Consider the following 12,472-nt stretch of genomic DNA (forward strand, 5'->3'; position numbering starts at 1 on the left):
CACAGCCAGAGCAGGAGGCTGCTTGTAAGTCCCATCACTGGGGGATGAGCTGGTGCAGGGTGGAAATTTGTTCTGTGGGTTGCTTCCCAACTAGGGTCCTCCATTGGTCAATGGGTGGGATCACCCCTGCCCCTAACTGTCTGGGAGCAGGTGCCGAGGAACATGTGCCTGACTGGGCAGCAACAGCAGGAAGCATGGTATATATATTGTGAGCCACATCCACACAACGGTAAATGGGTTGAGAACTACTGCTTTACTTATACATCTCAAGACGACTTTAGCACTTAGCCACAGGATCACACTTGGAGTTGATGTTTATTTGCTTCTCCATTATGATCCCTAATGCTTTTTCAAAATCTGTTTTCTAGAATATAGTCCCCCATTTGGTAAGAGTTACATAAATTCTTTGTTTCTACATGCATGACTTTGCATTTGGCTGTACTAAAATGTATATTGTTCAAATGAGCTCAGTTTAACAAGCAACCCAGAAAAAATAGAAATAATACAACAGTTAGAGCAAAGATAGTGTTGTAGCTAAGGAATTGGCATAGGATTCAGTCACAGATTTCCTGTGTAACAGTTGCAGAAATTCACTTAATCTCTATTTGCCTCCGTTCCACAGCTGTAAAATGGGGATAATAATTCTTCCTTTTTGCCCACCCTGTCAGGGTTCCCTTCGCACTCTGAACTCTGGGGTACGGATATGGGGACCCGCATGAAAGGCCCCTTAAGCTTATATTCTACCAGCTTAGGTTAAAAACTTCCCCAAGGCACAAATTCCTTTACTTGTCCTTGGACGGTATCATTGCCACCACCAAGTGAGTTAGACAAAAATTCAGGGATGGGTCACTTGGAATCCCTATTCCCCCAAAATATCCCCCCAAGTTCTTTCACCCCCTTTCCTGGGGAGGCTTGAGAATAATATACCAACCAATTGCCTTTAATGTAAGTACAGACTAGACCCTTTATCTTTAGGACACTAAAAACAATCAGGTTCTTAAAGGAAGAAATTTATTATAAAGAAAAAAGTAAATGAATGACATCTGCAAAATCAGGATGGAAAGTAAACTTACAGGATAATAAAAAAGATTTAAAACACAGAAGACTCCCCCCTGGACTCAATATCACAGTTACAACAACAGGAATAAAACTAATTCTTAGCATAGGGAAAATTCAAAAGTTACAGGTAAAGCGATTCAGTACAGCTGCCAAGAAGGGATTTTATGATACTTTTTCCTTTATTTTTTTTTTGACAGACCGTAAGGCAGCCCCCACTCTACAGGATGTTGGAGAGAAACAGGAAAAAAAAAAAGAAAGAAAACCCCTCAATGGTCAGCTGCAAACACAGGCTTGGCAAGGGCTTGGATGAAATTTGGACCCGGGATCTCTTGCGCCCAAGAGCAGACTCACGCTACTGTCCAACTAATCCTTTCGGAACTCTAAGGAAAGCAGTATTTCACAGGAGTTTCCAAAAACCAGCTAAGAAAGAGGCTGGAAAGGTGACGGTAGGGCAGGAGACACACCCCAAGGGAGGGCTTGTCCGGGATTTGAACCCAGGACCTCTTGCACCCGAAGCGAGAATCATACGCCTAGACCAACAAGCCACTGTTTGCTATGCGTGCTGTCGTCTGGCCTCAGAAGGTTTGGCCAAAACCCAACCTTCCTGTAAATTTTCACCACTTTGAAATGGTGCTCCTCCAGTGCCACGATACCCGAGGCAACAGTCTCTGTGTGTGTTTGTGCTGTTGGCCACCGGTAGGTAGACTCCAGTGCCTGTGTCTTCGCCTCCCCGGGAGGGATACGCTGAGCCCACGACAATCAGGAGAAGACTGGGTAGAAGAAAACAGCCAGCAAGTTGCAAGAGTCCTCCTTTCCGGCTGAGCTGGGTGCTCCATTCTCGACTCGGGGGTCTGCCCCTGACAGCTGGACGGATAGGGTGCGGGCACCCCCAGCTCTGGCTGCACGTTTCTGGCTGAGCCGGGCGCTCGGTTCTTGGCTTCGGGGTGGGAGCGTCTGCCTCTGCCCAGTGGACGGACGGGCTCCGGGGAGCTCCCAACCTCATCCTCCTGCAGAGGCCCACACTTAAGCCTCTCCCCTTCCTTGGGGTGCCCATCAGAAAGCCTCTCCAGCCTGTGCTACAGCTGGACTCTTAAGCCTCCCTGCGTGGCTTGTGCTGGGGAGCAGGAACCCCCTGTGGGCGGCATTTGCGGGGACATCCCGGCAGGAAAGAATTTCAGCCAGCAGGTCAACCCATTGGGTCCAATGGGTGGAGGATGCCGCTGACTCCCTGTGCCGCCACCTCAAGCCGGTTCTCCCGCCAGCGGCCGAGTTCGCCGCCCAGCCTCCCCTCGCCCTGCCCCCCCAGTCACCCTTGCGCCACGTGCTCAAGACGCTCCTTCCGCCACTGGGGGAGGCAGCCACTCCAGCTCGCCCTCTGCAGCCCTAGCCCCAACCCCCCCAGGCTCTGCCGGCACTACATTCAGACGCGAAGGCAGCTGTGGCTCAACAGACTGTTGGAGAAAAACATAGGCAGGGCAAATCGCGTTATCAAAGACACCATCCGCCAGGGCTTGTCTGGGATTTCAACCCGGGACCTCTTGCTTCCAAAGCAAGAATCATGCTCCTAGACCAACAAGCCACACCCAGGTGCTGAACACACCCTCGCGCTTCAGAATGAACCAAACCAAATGCTCACTGTGCAGATGAGGTTTCACTCCCCCCCCCACACACACACGACTGGAAGGCGTTAAGGTGGCCAGCTAGGCCTATCAACGCCACAGGCTGCACCTGGAGGAAGAGCCAGGGAGCAGAGATGGAGTGCAAGTGGACTCAGCTGGGCAGGAAGAGGCAGGGCCTCTAAAGCCAGGAAGCTGGCAACAGACAGAGGCTGCTGCTGCTGGGAAAGGGCACTCACTCCCTGGGAGGATTTGGAGCTGGTACACCCAGAGCAAGGAGAGAGGCCAGGAGTTTTAGGAAGCAGTCCAGGGAAGGAGCAGCGGTGAGTGGACCCATGCCGTCACACTAACCAAATGGAAAGACCAGCAGGAAAAGCACCCCCAGGGAAAGACTAGCCCCCAGCCCCCTCGAATTCTCCGTAGAGCGGCAAAGAAACCATGGCAAGGGCTTGTCCGGGATTTCTCGCACCCTAAGCGAGAATCATATCTCTAGACCAACAAGCCCCCCTTGCCAGGGAGGGGCTCGGCACGCCTCGGAAGTTTGGGAGAAACAACAGGCCGCCGTAGGCCTAACGTTGAAAAGGACTGCGCCTATCTTCACCTTTCCAAGGTCATCTCCATGCTGGGTCTGTCACAACCGCAGAGCAACAAACCACATTTACACCCTCACGCCACAGGATTGGGGAGAAAAACACAGGCAAAAGTTGGGGGGGAAAAGAAAAGGACAGTGGCAAACAGACCTTTTGGCGAGTGCTTGTCCGGGAGTTGACCCCGGGACCTCTCGCACCCGAAGCGACCCTTGGACTCGCAAAAGTCAACAAACCATTTCTTTGGAGCCATAGCGAGCCTCATTTTTTATGATTTTTGCAACCAAACCAAACCGAGCTCCACAAGAACAGGCAGAGTTAGCCCTAAAAGGAAAAAGTACTGTGCGTGCCTGACTTCACCTTTCCAAGGTCTCCTCCTCGCTCTCTCACGCCGTAAGTGAGAACCATTCAGCTGGACCAAGGAACCAAATTCAGACCCTAACGCAGCCCTCGCTCTACGGGATGTTGGAGAGAAACAGGAAAAAAAAAAAAAAGAAAAGAAAAGAAAAGAAAACCCCTCAATGGTCCGCTGCAAACACAGGCTTGGCAAGGGCTTGGATGAAATTTGGACCCGGGATCTCTTGCGCCCAAGAGCAGACTCACGCTGCTGTCCAACTAATCCTTTCGGAACTCTAAGGAAAGCAGTATTTCACAGGAGTTTCCAAAAACCAGCTAAGAAAGAGGCTGGAAAGGTGAAGGTAGGGCAGGAAACACACCCTAAGGGAGGGCTTGTCCAGGATTTGAACCCGAGACCTCTTGCCCCCAAAGCAAGAATTATGCTCCTAGACCAACAAGCCACACCCAGGTGCTGAACACACCCTCGCTGTTCAGAATGAACCAAACCAAACGCTCACTGTGCAGATGAGGTTTCACTCCCCCCCACACACGACTGGAAGGCGTTAAGGTGGTCAGGTAGGCATATCAACTCCATGGGCTGCACCTGGAGGAAGAGCCAGGGAGCAGAGATGGAGTGCCAGCGGACTCAGCTGGGCAGGAATGGGCAGGGCCTCCAAAGCCAGGAAGCTGTTTGGCGCCGCAAGCCTGGGAGGGAGAGAAGCAGAGTAGGGCGGCGTGCTCAGGGGAGGAGGAGGAGCAGAGGTGAGCTGGGGTGGCGAGTTTCCCTGAGTGCCGGCCCCCCCCTTACTTGCTGCAGGCGGCCCTCCCCGCACCCCCCTGCCCCAGCTCGCTCTGCCTAAATGCCGATGACGACCGGGGTGGCGGAAGATCCGGCTGCCGCGGTCGCCGCCGAAGAAAATGCTGCCCCCCAAATGCTAGCGCCCTAGCCGACTGCCTAGGTTGCCTAATAGGTTGCACCGGTCCTGATGGCTATACAAATAGCAAAGCAGTCTGAACTACTCAAACAGCAGAACAAAAATCAGGAGCAACTTGAAAAACCTGAAACAAGCTTAGATCTAGTAAGCATTATAAGTTCTACAAGCCATTACCATAAGAATTCCTATGGCTCGGAGAGAGAACTCCCAGGCTAAGATGGACACATTCCAGTCAAACTCCAAAGCCTTACAGCTTAACTCCACAAGATGTGGAAGAATTCATAGCCCAACAGAAGTGTGTTGTGCCAAAGGTGTAAGCAGAAGTGTGTTGTGCCAAAGGTGTAAGGTGTATTAAATGCACAACATTTTGAAATTATTTGCCACACCAAAGCATTCAGGGAGTTGACTCATTACAGACAACCAAGAGCCATTGTTTCTGGTATCTATCAAATATGATGATACAGAACTGGAAAGTGAAACTTAATATTAATGAAACAGCTATTGACTTCAAAATTGACTCAGAAGCATATATCATATTCATCTCACAATATCCTTGAACCCCTCCAAGAGCTGAAGTCACCTGACACTCCTCTGACTAGCCCTGGAAGTATTCTGAGCTGCATGGGCCAAACCACAGAAATAACCTACAAAGACAAAAGCTATGTATGTAGCGCATTTGTGATCAAAGGCCAACAGCCTTCTCCAACAATGTGGCATCCATGATGGGCCTGGTGAGAAAGGAGGAAGAACTTGATGGAATATATTTGGTGATACTGGACTTTTGAAAGAAGATGCAGTACAAATCATCTTGAGAGAATTCTGAACCAAACAGTGTACATATATCTTGCAGTATTCTTATCCCATTAGTTCCTAAAGTGGAAACTGAATTAAAAAGAATGAAGCATATTGAAATAATCAAGAAAATCTCTGAGCCAACAGCATGGTGTGCCACAATGGTAACAATTATAAAGAAAAATGGACAAATATGAATCTGTGTGGATCTAAAAGACTTAATGAAGCAGTTGTGAGAAAAATATGTCCTCCCAACACTGGATGACTTCCTCCCCAATGTAAAAGGAGCTATATTATTCTCCAAGCTAGATGCCTCAAGTGGATTCTGGCAAATTCCTTTAGTCAAATAAAGTGCTAAACTGACTATACTTATCACAACCTTTGGGATATTTTGCTTTCAAAGATTACCTTTTAAGTCCACCAGTGCACCTGAAATTTTCCAAATAAAGATGGTAGAACTGTTAACAAAAACAACTGGAGTTGTCCTTTTCATGGAGGATATTATAATAGATGGGTCTTTGCTGGAAGAACACAACAAACCCCACAACGAAGTTCTAAGCCTAATCAGTCAGTCCAGACTGAAGCTAAAGAGGGAAAAGTCTATTTTCTGCCTACCCCAAAATTGAGTTTTTTGGGAAAGACAATAAACAAAGGTGGAATCAAGCCTGGTAGCCCTGAGAAAGTAAAAGCAATTTGAGACTTGAAAGCACCAACTGAGTTGTGTACTTGGGTAGTAAATTACCTTGGTCAATACCTACAAGACCATTCTACAGTGACAAAATGACTGAATGAGCTATGGGGGCCAAATCAAGAAATTGCCTTCAAAAAGGTCAATAGCGTCAGTTCTCAAGTACTATGATGTGAACAAATCCGCAATGTAGGTCAGTGTAATTGCAGGCTGCTATGGCCTCAGTGGTGTATTGTAGCAACAACGTGGCTCTGAGGGGAAGTCAGTTGCATTTTGCTCTTTCACACTCACAGAAGCCGAAAATCAATACGTCCAGATTGAAAAGGGGTGCCTGGCAAGCGTAAGGAGCACATGAGAACTTTTACAGATCTCTGTGGGGAGTGGATTTGTTTACACTGATAACCAATCATAAACCACTTGTAACCGTCTGTTGTCAGATGTTGGCTGCGAGTGTGTTCTCTCTGTGTGCCGTCCCAGCTCTGCGTAGGTAGCTGGCCCAGCAGAGCTTGATTGAACTGCCCAGAACCACAAGATCTGTTTAAGTTGCGAAAGCACTAGGTCAGGTTTATTGCCGACAAAGCATAGTATTGGTGCCCTATACTTGCTATATGTACACTCAGTGCATGTATGTCCGTGACAGTGGACCAGCTCAGTTGGTGGTGGGACTTTCCATGATCCCCTAAGCCAGCCAAAGGCACGCCTTCTGAGACTTCATTTGATACACCAATACCAATATAAACAAGTTACATATTACCCCTCTGACATGGCTAGCTGCCACCCATTACCTAGCTACCTACCTCTAATGTGGCTAGCAGCCACCCATTACCATTGTACATGTTGGTTCGATCAAAACATCTCTATCCATTGTACTGACATCCTAACCTTATCTTTAAGAGAGGTCAGCGTGTTCCTGTTATCTTTGGGGAAAGTGTTTGTGTATTGAGGTGTTCTGGTACCATCCTTCAGGAATGTGTTTGCGTGCATGTCCTGTGCCTAGCACTTCTCAGGAATGTGTGTTTTTGCAATACAGGACCTGTTCTTGCCAGGTTCTGTGAGCGTGCATGTAGGCAGAGCCTTTTTTGCTAACTTTTGCTTTATATCATCAAGATTGGCCACTACTTTAGTTTAGACCTCACACCGGGCTTCTGATACAAGGCCCTATGTCTCAAGTTCTCTTTCTACTACACCATCATCAATGGAAAAGACCTGGATCAAGCTCCGCTGAGAGGCCAACATTTAATTATAAGGTTAAGTGATGTAATTCAATTATTAAACATGTTCACGGGAAAAATCTGGTTTAACATAATCTCTGTCACAGAGCCGAACATTGCATCATTTCGAGCTCCTGGGTAGCTGAGCGCAAAGACATATGTGGAAGCTGTGTATGGATCCAGACCAGTATCAGAAAAGACACAACACCAGCTACAAAAAGCAATCTCGACAGACATGCCACTTCAAGAAGTTCTAAGTGACATTAGGCCGGCTGGCTCAAGTATCTAAGGAACACTAAGGAAGTGAGAAGAGAATGCTTTGCAGTACCTGGACAATTAAGTGAGTCAGACTCATGGTTAAAGGCAATTGTATTGTAATTTTAAACAAAATGAGAGGAGAAATCCTAAATCTCATCCATGAAGGACATCAATGATTAACTAAATGCCATGAACGGACCAACCAGTCACTGTGGTGGCTGGACATCAGCCAGAGCATAAACGACAAAGTATCTGCATGTAAACATGTCAGAACTGACAGACCAACACAACACAAAGAAACTTTAATAAGATCACCTCTACCCGATAGACCTTGGAAGAAGCTAGCTGCAGATTTATGTGAATTCAGAGGACATCATTACCTGGTCATAATAGACTGTGTTTCCAGGTATATAATAATAATGTACTTGAAAGACAACATCTTGCAGTGTTATCGAGAAACTGAAGAGCACTTTTACTCACTTTGGTGTTACAGAACAACTCTTCAAAACATCCCTGTAAAGTAGGAGAGTGCTGTTTATCCCCATTTTACAGATTGGGACACAGGCACAGAGAGAGACAAAGTGACTTGTCCAAGGGCACACAAGAAACCTGTGGCAAAGCAGGGAACTGAACACAGGTCTCTCCAGCAGAACCTTAACTACCCTTCTTCCCTTTTGTCTAATGAGCTGTCTAGTGTACATCTGTACCCATGGTCCAGCACTTTCATTCCATGTCAAAAAACAAACTGATCAACTTACTTCCTTTGACAGGACCTGCTTAACTTAATCAGTTCCTGAGTCTACTGAGCCCAATGAGCAAATAATGAATAATAGGCAGAAAGCAGCTTTATTTGGGTACAGTACTATACAAATATGGGCATCTGGCTGAAGAACAGCCATTCACCAAAATTTGTGACAGCAGAAACTAATGTAATCCACACATTTCCTGGGTGTGGTGTTCTGTCCCATCTAGTAGCATCAAGACCACTTAGAGAAAGAGATTAATGAGTCTACTGTACAACCTTAGCTAATAGCACTAGTTCCAGATACCCCAGGTTCAATCCTGCCTGCTGATGATCCCGGTCTCCGGGTGTTACAAGTAAGGGCTTGTCTGGGATTTCAACTGGGAAGTTTCTGAAGCTTGGGATATGCTTCTGCAGCTAGGGGAAGTATGTAACTCACACACCTTCTGGTTGTGGTGTTCTGTCCCATCTAGTGGCACCAAGACCACTTCGAGAAAGAGATTAATGAGTCTGCTCTACAGCCTTAGCTAACAGCCATATGGCTTTTGGCTCATACACTAAGCTCCAGAGATTCCAGGTTTGATCCCGCCCACCAACGACTGGGGTCTGTCGGTGTTACACTAGCTCATGTGAATGTTTGAAAATGGGGGGGGGGGGGGGGGGGAAGGGATCATGAACAGTACTATGTGTAAAAATCTCAAATTTTGAAAGTTTCTGATGAAAATGGGGGACAATTTTTTCACAAAAATATTCACTAAAAATTCATTTTTTTCAACCAGCTCTGGTTACAAACATAATGGAACAGAAACACCAATTAGAACTTGGACGAGTGATCAGGAATACCGAGTGTAATTCTTCACAGTTTACATCTTCCAAAATTATTTATACCTAGGGAGAGTGAGCATAAAATCAGTATAAACAGCTACTCGTCTGATTCAGTAGCAAGTTACACTTACTTTATACTAGCTAAGAAACGAGGCAGTGGAGAACCAGGCTTGCTCGTCGGCATTATTCACCAGCTCTATTTTTGACCTGAAAAAAGAACACTGCCAAAAACAAAAATAACCCACTCCTCCCTTTTCCTCCTCTTTTAAACAAAAATAATATGTATGTTCCTTCCCTCTCTCCCTGTAAATAATAAAAGCCTCTGGAATGTATTGTTGAATCACTGTCAAAGTAATGATGGTGATTTTGTAAAATAAACTCCTACCCAAATGCTCCAATAATTAGATTCTCCTCCATCCCAACCTTATGTTCCTTTGTACACAACACCACTAATGTTCATTAATTCCAGATCCAAGCATTTGTTATAAACTCATCATCAGTGCCAACTCTAACAAAGAAACAAAAACGAAATAAAATTTAACAATGGGAACACGTAAACAGTTTACACGGAAAGTAAATAAAACCAGTGATAAGAAGAAAACCCTCAATTTCACCTAATTATACAGAGCTAGCACAAACTGCCACCGCTTGTCAATTTTTTTGTTTTGTGCAAACTGAAGTTTAATTTTTAGCATCAATGAAAAGTTGGTCAACTTAACAGCCCTGGAGTGTTATGTCTTGTGTTTAACTACAGTGTAGGTGCGGTCTAGATAGCAGCAGGCTAAGGTTAATTATAGTCTATCACCAGTGCACCTCATCCATGACCTTGAGAGACAGCTCCACTAGTGAGATGGGAGTTTTGTCTCCATGGTGTATTCCAGGGGTAGGCAACCTATGGCATGCGTGCCAAAGGTGTCACATAAGCTGATTTTCAGTGGCACTCACACTGCCCGGATCCTGGCCACCGGTCTGGGGGGCTCTGCATTTTTATTTAATTTTAAATAAAGCTTCTTAAACATTTTAAAAACCTTATTTATTTTACATACAACAATAGTTTAGTTATATATTATAGACTTATAGAAAGAGACCTTCTAAAAACGTTAAAATGTATGACTGGCACGCGAAACCTTAAATTAGAGTGAATAAATGAAGACTTGGCACACCACTTCTGAAAGGTTGCCGACCCCTGGTGTATTCAAACTTTGGCTTCTCTTTAGAGTGCCAACCAAGGTGTCAATTGCGATGGTGTCTCTTTGGATGTGGCTATCTAGCCACAAGAAATTGGACAAACAAGCTCAATTTTTTTTGCTCCTAGATTTCAACACGTAGAGCATTTTAACAGTAGGGGGCAGCCAGTATTCTGCTCATCCCGCCCTCCTTGGGAAAGAACCCAGCCCATTAACAACCAAAAATATGAGTTTAGAAAGCTAGCTTTACAGAAGCCTTATGTTAAATGGAGATTTGGCATTCAGAGATGGAGCCCAAACTAATAATTAGGAGCAATATACTCAGCTAAAACACTTCTGTTGTCGTTCTAATTGGTTTCTATAGATAGAAAATAGACATGAAGAAACGGTTTTAAAAATGGTGTAAGTCCCTAACGATGCAATTCACCAATGTGCAGAGAGCCAGCACAATGCCTGTATACCATTTCAACCCTCAAAGTATTGCTTAAGTAGGGCTTTAATGGGATATAGGATAGGTGATGCCCCATTGCACAGGAGTAAATTTAATCCAGAGACAAGAATATTAATTATTTTCCCTTTTACGGATGCTATTCTGACTCTTTCTTTTGCTCAGTATTATTACAAAGATTTTTTATAATATAACATTGAAAATGATATTATGATATAACAAAAACAATACAGCAGCCAAAATACAGACCCTGGTTTCTCTGTGTTCCTATTGTAATACAGACAAATAATGACAAGGAATAGGAAAGAGAAAAAAGGTGATTAAATGATGTCACTTACATGACATTGTCTCACAAAACGGCTTCATAAACTCTATGAATATTGGGACTGATTCTAGAAGAAATTCTATCCAAGGGCTGTTTAAAAATGGATCAGACTGCAGTGAATCACAATTAAAAGAAGAAGAAAAAGAATAAACTCTCTGAATCTAAGTAATTTTAAAACATCCATCTAAGCATCCAGGCCAAGTGCCAAGATGAAATCAATCTGTGTTGGCTCTCTCAAACCCCTGAAGTGTGATAAACTTAATACCAGCATTCATCCACCTTGTTACCTTTTTTGCAGCTTTTATAGTCAAATCCTCACCTTTTTTTACAGTGCTTTGCATGTGTAATCCAAGGTCTGAATGAGCTCTCCCCTGCCCTCTATTGATGGATTGAGGGGAAAGGCCTCAGTAGAAGTCTGTATTTGTATAGACACACCTGCTTTGCCTGGGTGGTCACAGACAGACCTGCTTAGGGTAACCAGGCAGCAAGTGTGAAAAATCGGGACGGGGGTAGGGGGTAATAGGAGCCTATATAAGAAAAAGCCCCAAATATTGGGACTGTCCCCATAAAATCGGGTCATCTGGTCACCCTAGACGCTTTCCCAAAGTGATCAATTTGGGCTAATTTGGGTTTTAAATGCACATTACTCTTGAATACAGGTGTAATGAAACATTATTATCCCTGTAAGACTAAAGGGCAGAAGAACTGTATTAAATATGCTCAAATTGAGAGGATCACCCTATTTAACCTCACTCGCTAAGCAGGAGTTAGTGATGCCAAAGACAAGTGAAAGTCAGTGGGTGGCTGTAAGTGTTCCTGCTTGGTGGTGTGGATTTGGACTGAAGTGTCCTAGTGGCCAGCTAACCCTCCTCCTCCACGGTTTAAAGACAGAGTTGATCAGACTCCATTGAGAGTCCTTGTTTCTGCTCAACGCTCACCAGAGCTGAAATCACTAATGAGCCAGTCTGGGGGGGCTGAACCATAGACCTGGTGGGGGGACAGTGTTATGGTGAAAGACAATGCTGAGGCTGCAGCCGTAATGAGGTTCCCCACTACACAGTGAAATTGCTAAGAGATGAACTCGCTAAGAACGGAGCTAAGTTATGGAGCCTTGGAACGCCGCATCGCAGCTAGAGGCAGAGGTGGCGGTGAGCAGCAGCAGAGACCTCCCCACTTCAGGGGTGAGAATGAACCCAGGGGTCTTCATTGACTTCGGACAGCCAGCTGTGAGAGGGGTGCAGTGGAGGGAAAGGGGAGTGGCATGCTAAAGGGACATCTCCTCCCACACCCAAACTCCCTCCCTCTTAGTTAACTGGCATTTTTCATTTATTGGAATCCCCCATTCCCCTAACATGCCAGATAAAAAAGCTTTTACGGTAGTAATATGGCCACAGGTCTGCCCTAGGTGGGTTTCTTACAAAACAATCCAAGTATGGCCTTGCTGGGAGCTGCGGGCGGTGGGG

General features: G+C 45.5%; 1 non-coding gene across 1 annotated transcript; it reads right to left on the minus strand.

The window, feature by feature from the left end:
- Nucleotides 1-1,532: 1,532 nt before the first annotated feature.
- Nucleotides 1,533-1,604, minus strand: TRNAP-CGG. Its single transcript has one exon. It is a non-coding gene; the product is annotated as a tRNA-Pro (tRNA).
- Nucleotides 1,605-12,472: the final 10,868 nt, after the last annotated feature.

The sequence above is a fragment of the Terrapene carolina genome, unplaced genomic scaffold (assembly GCF_002925995.2).
Source record: "Terrapene carolina triunguis isolate 2854851 unplaced genomic scaffold, T_m_triunguis-2.0 Scaffold69, whole genome shotgun sequence".
In the NCBI taxonomy this organism is placed as follows: domain Eukaryota; kingdom Metazoa; phylum Chordata; order Testudines; family Emydidae; genus Terrapene; species Terrapene triunguis.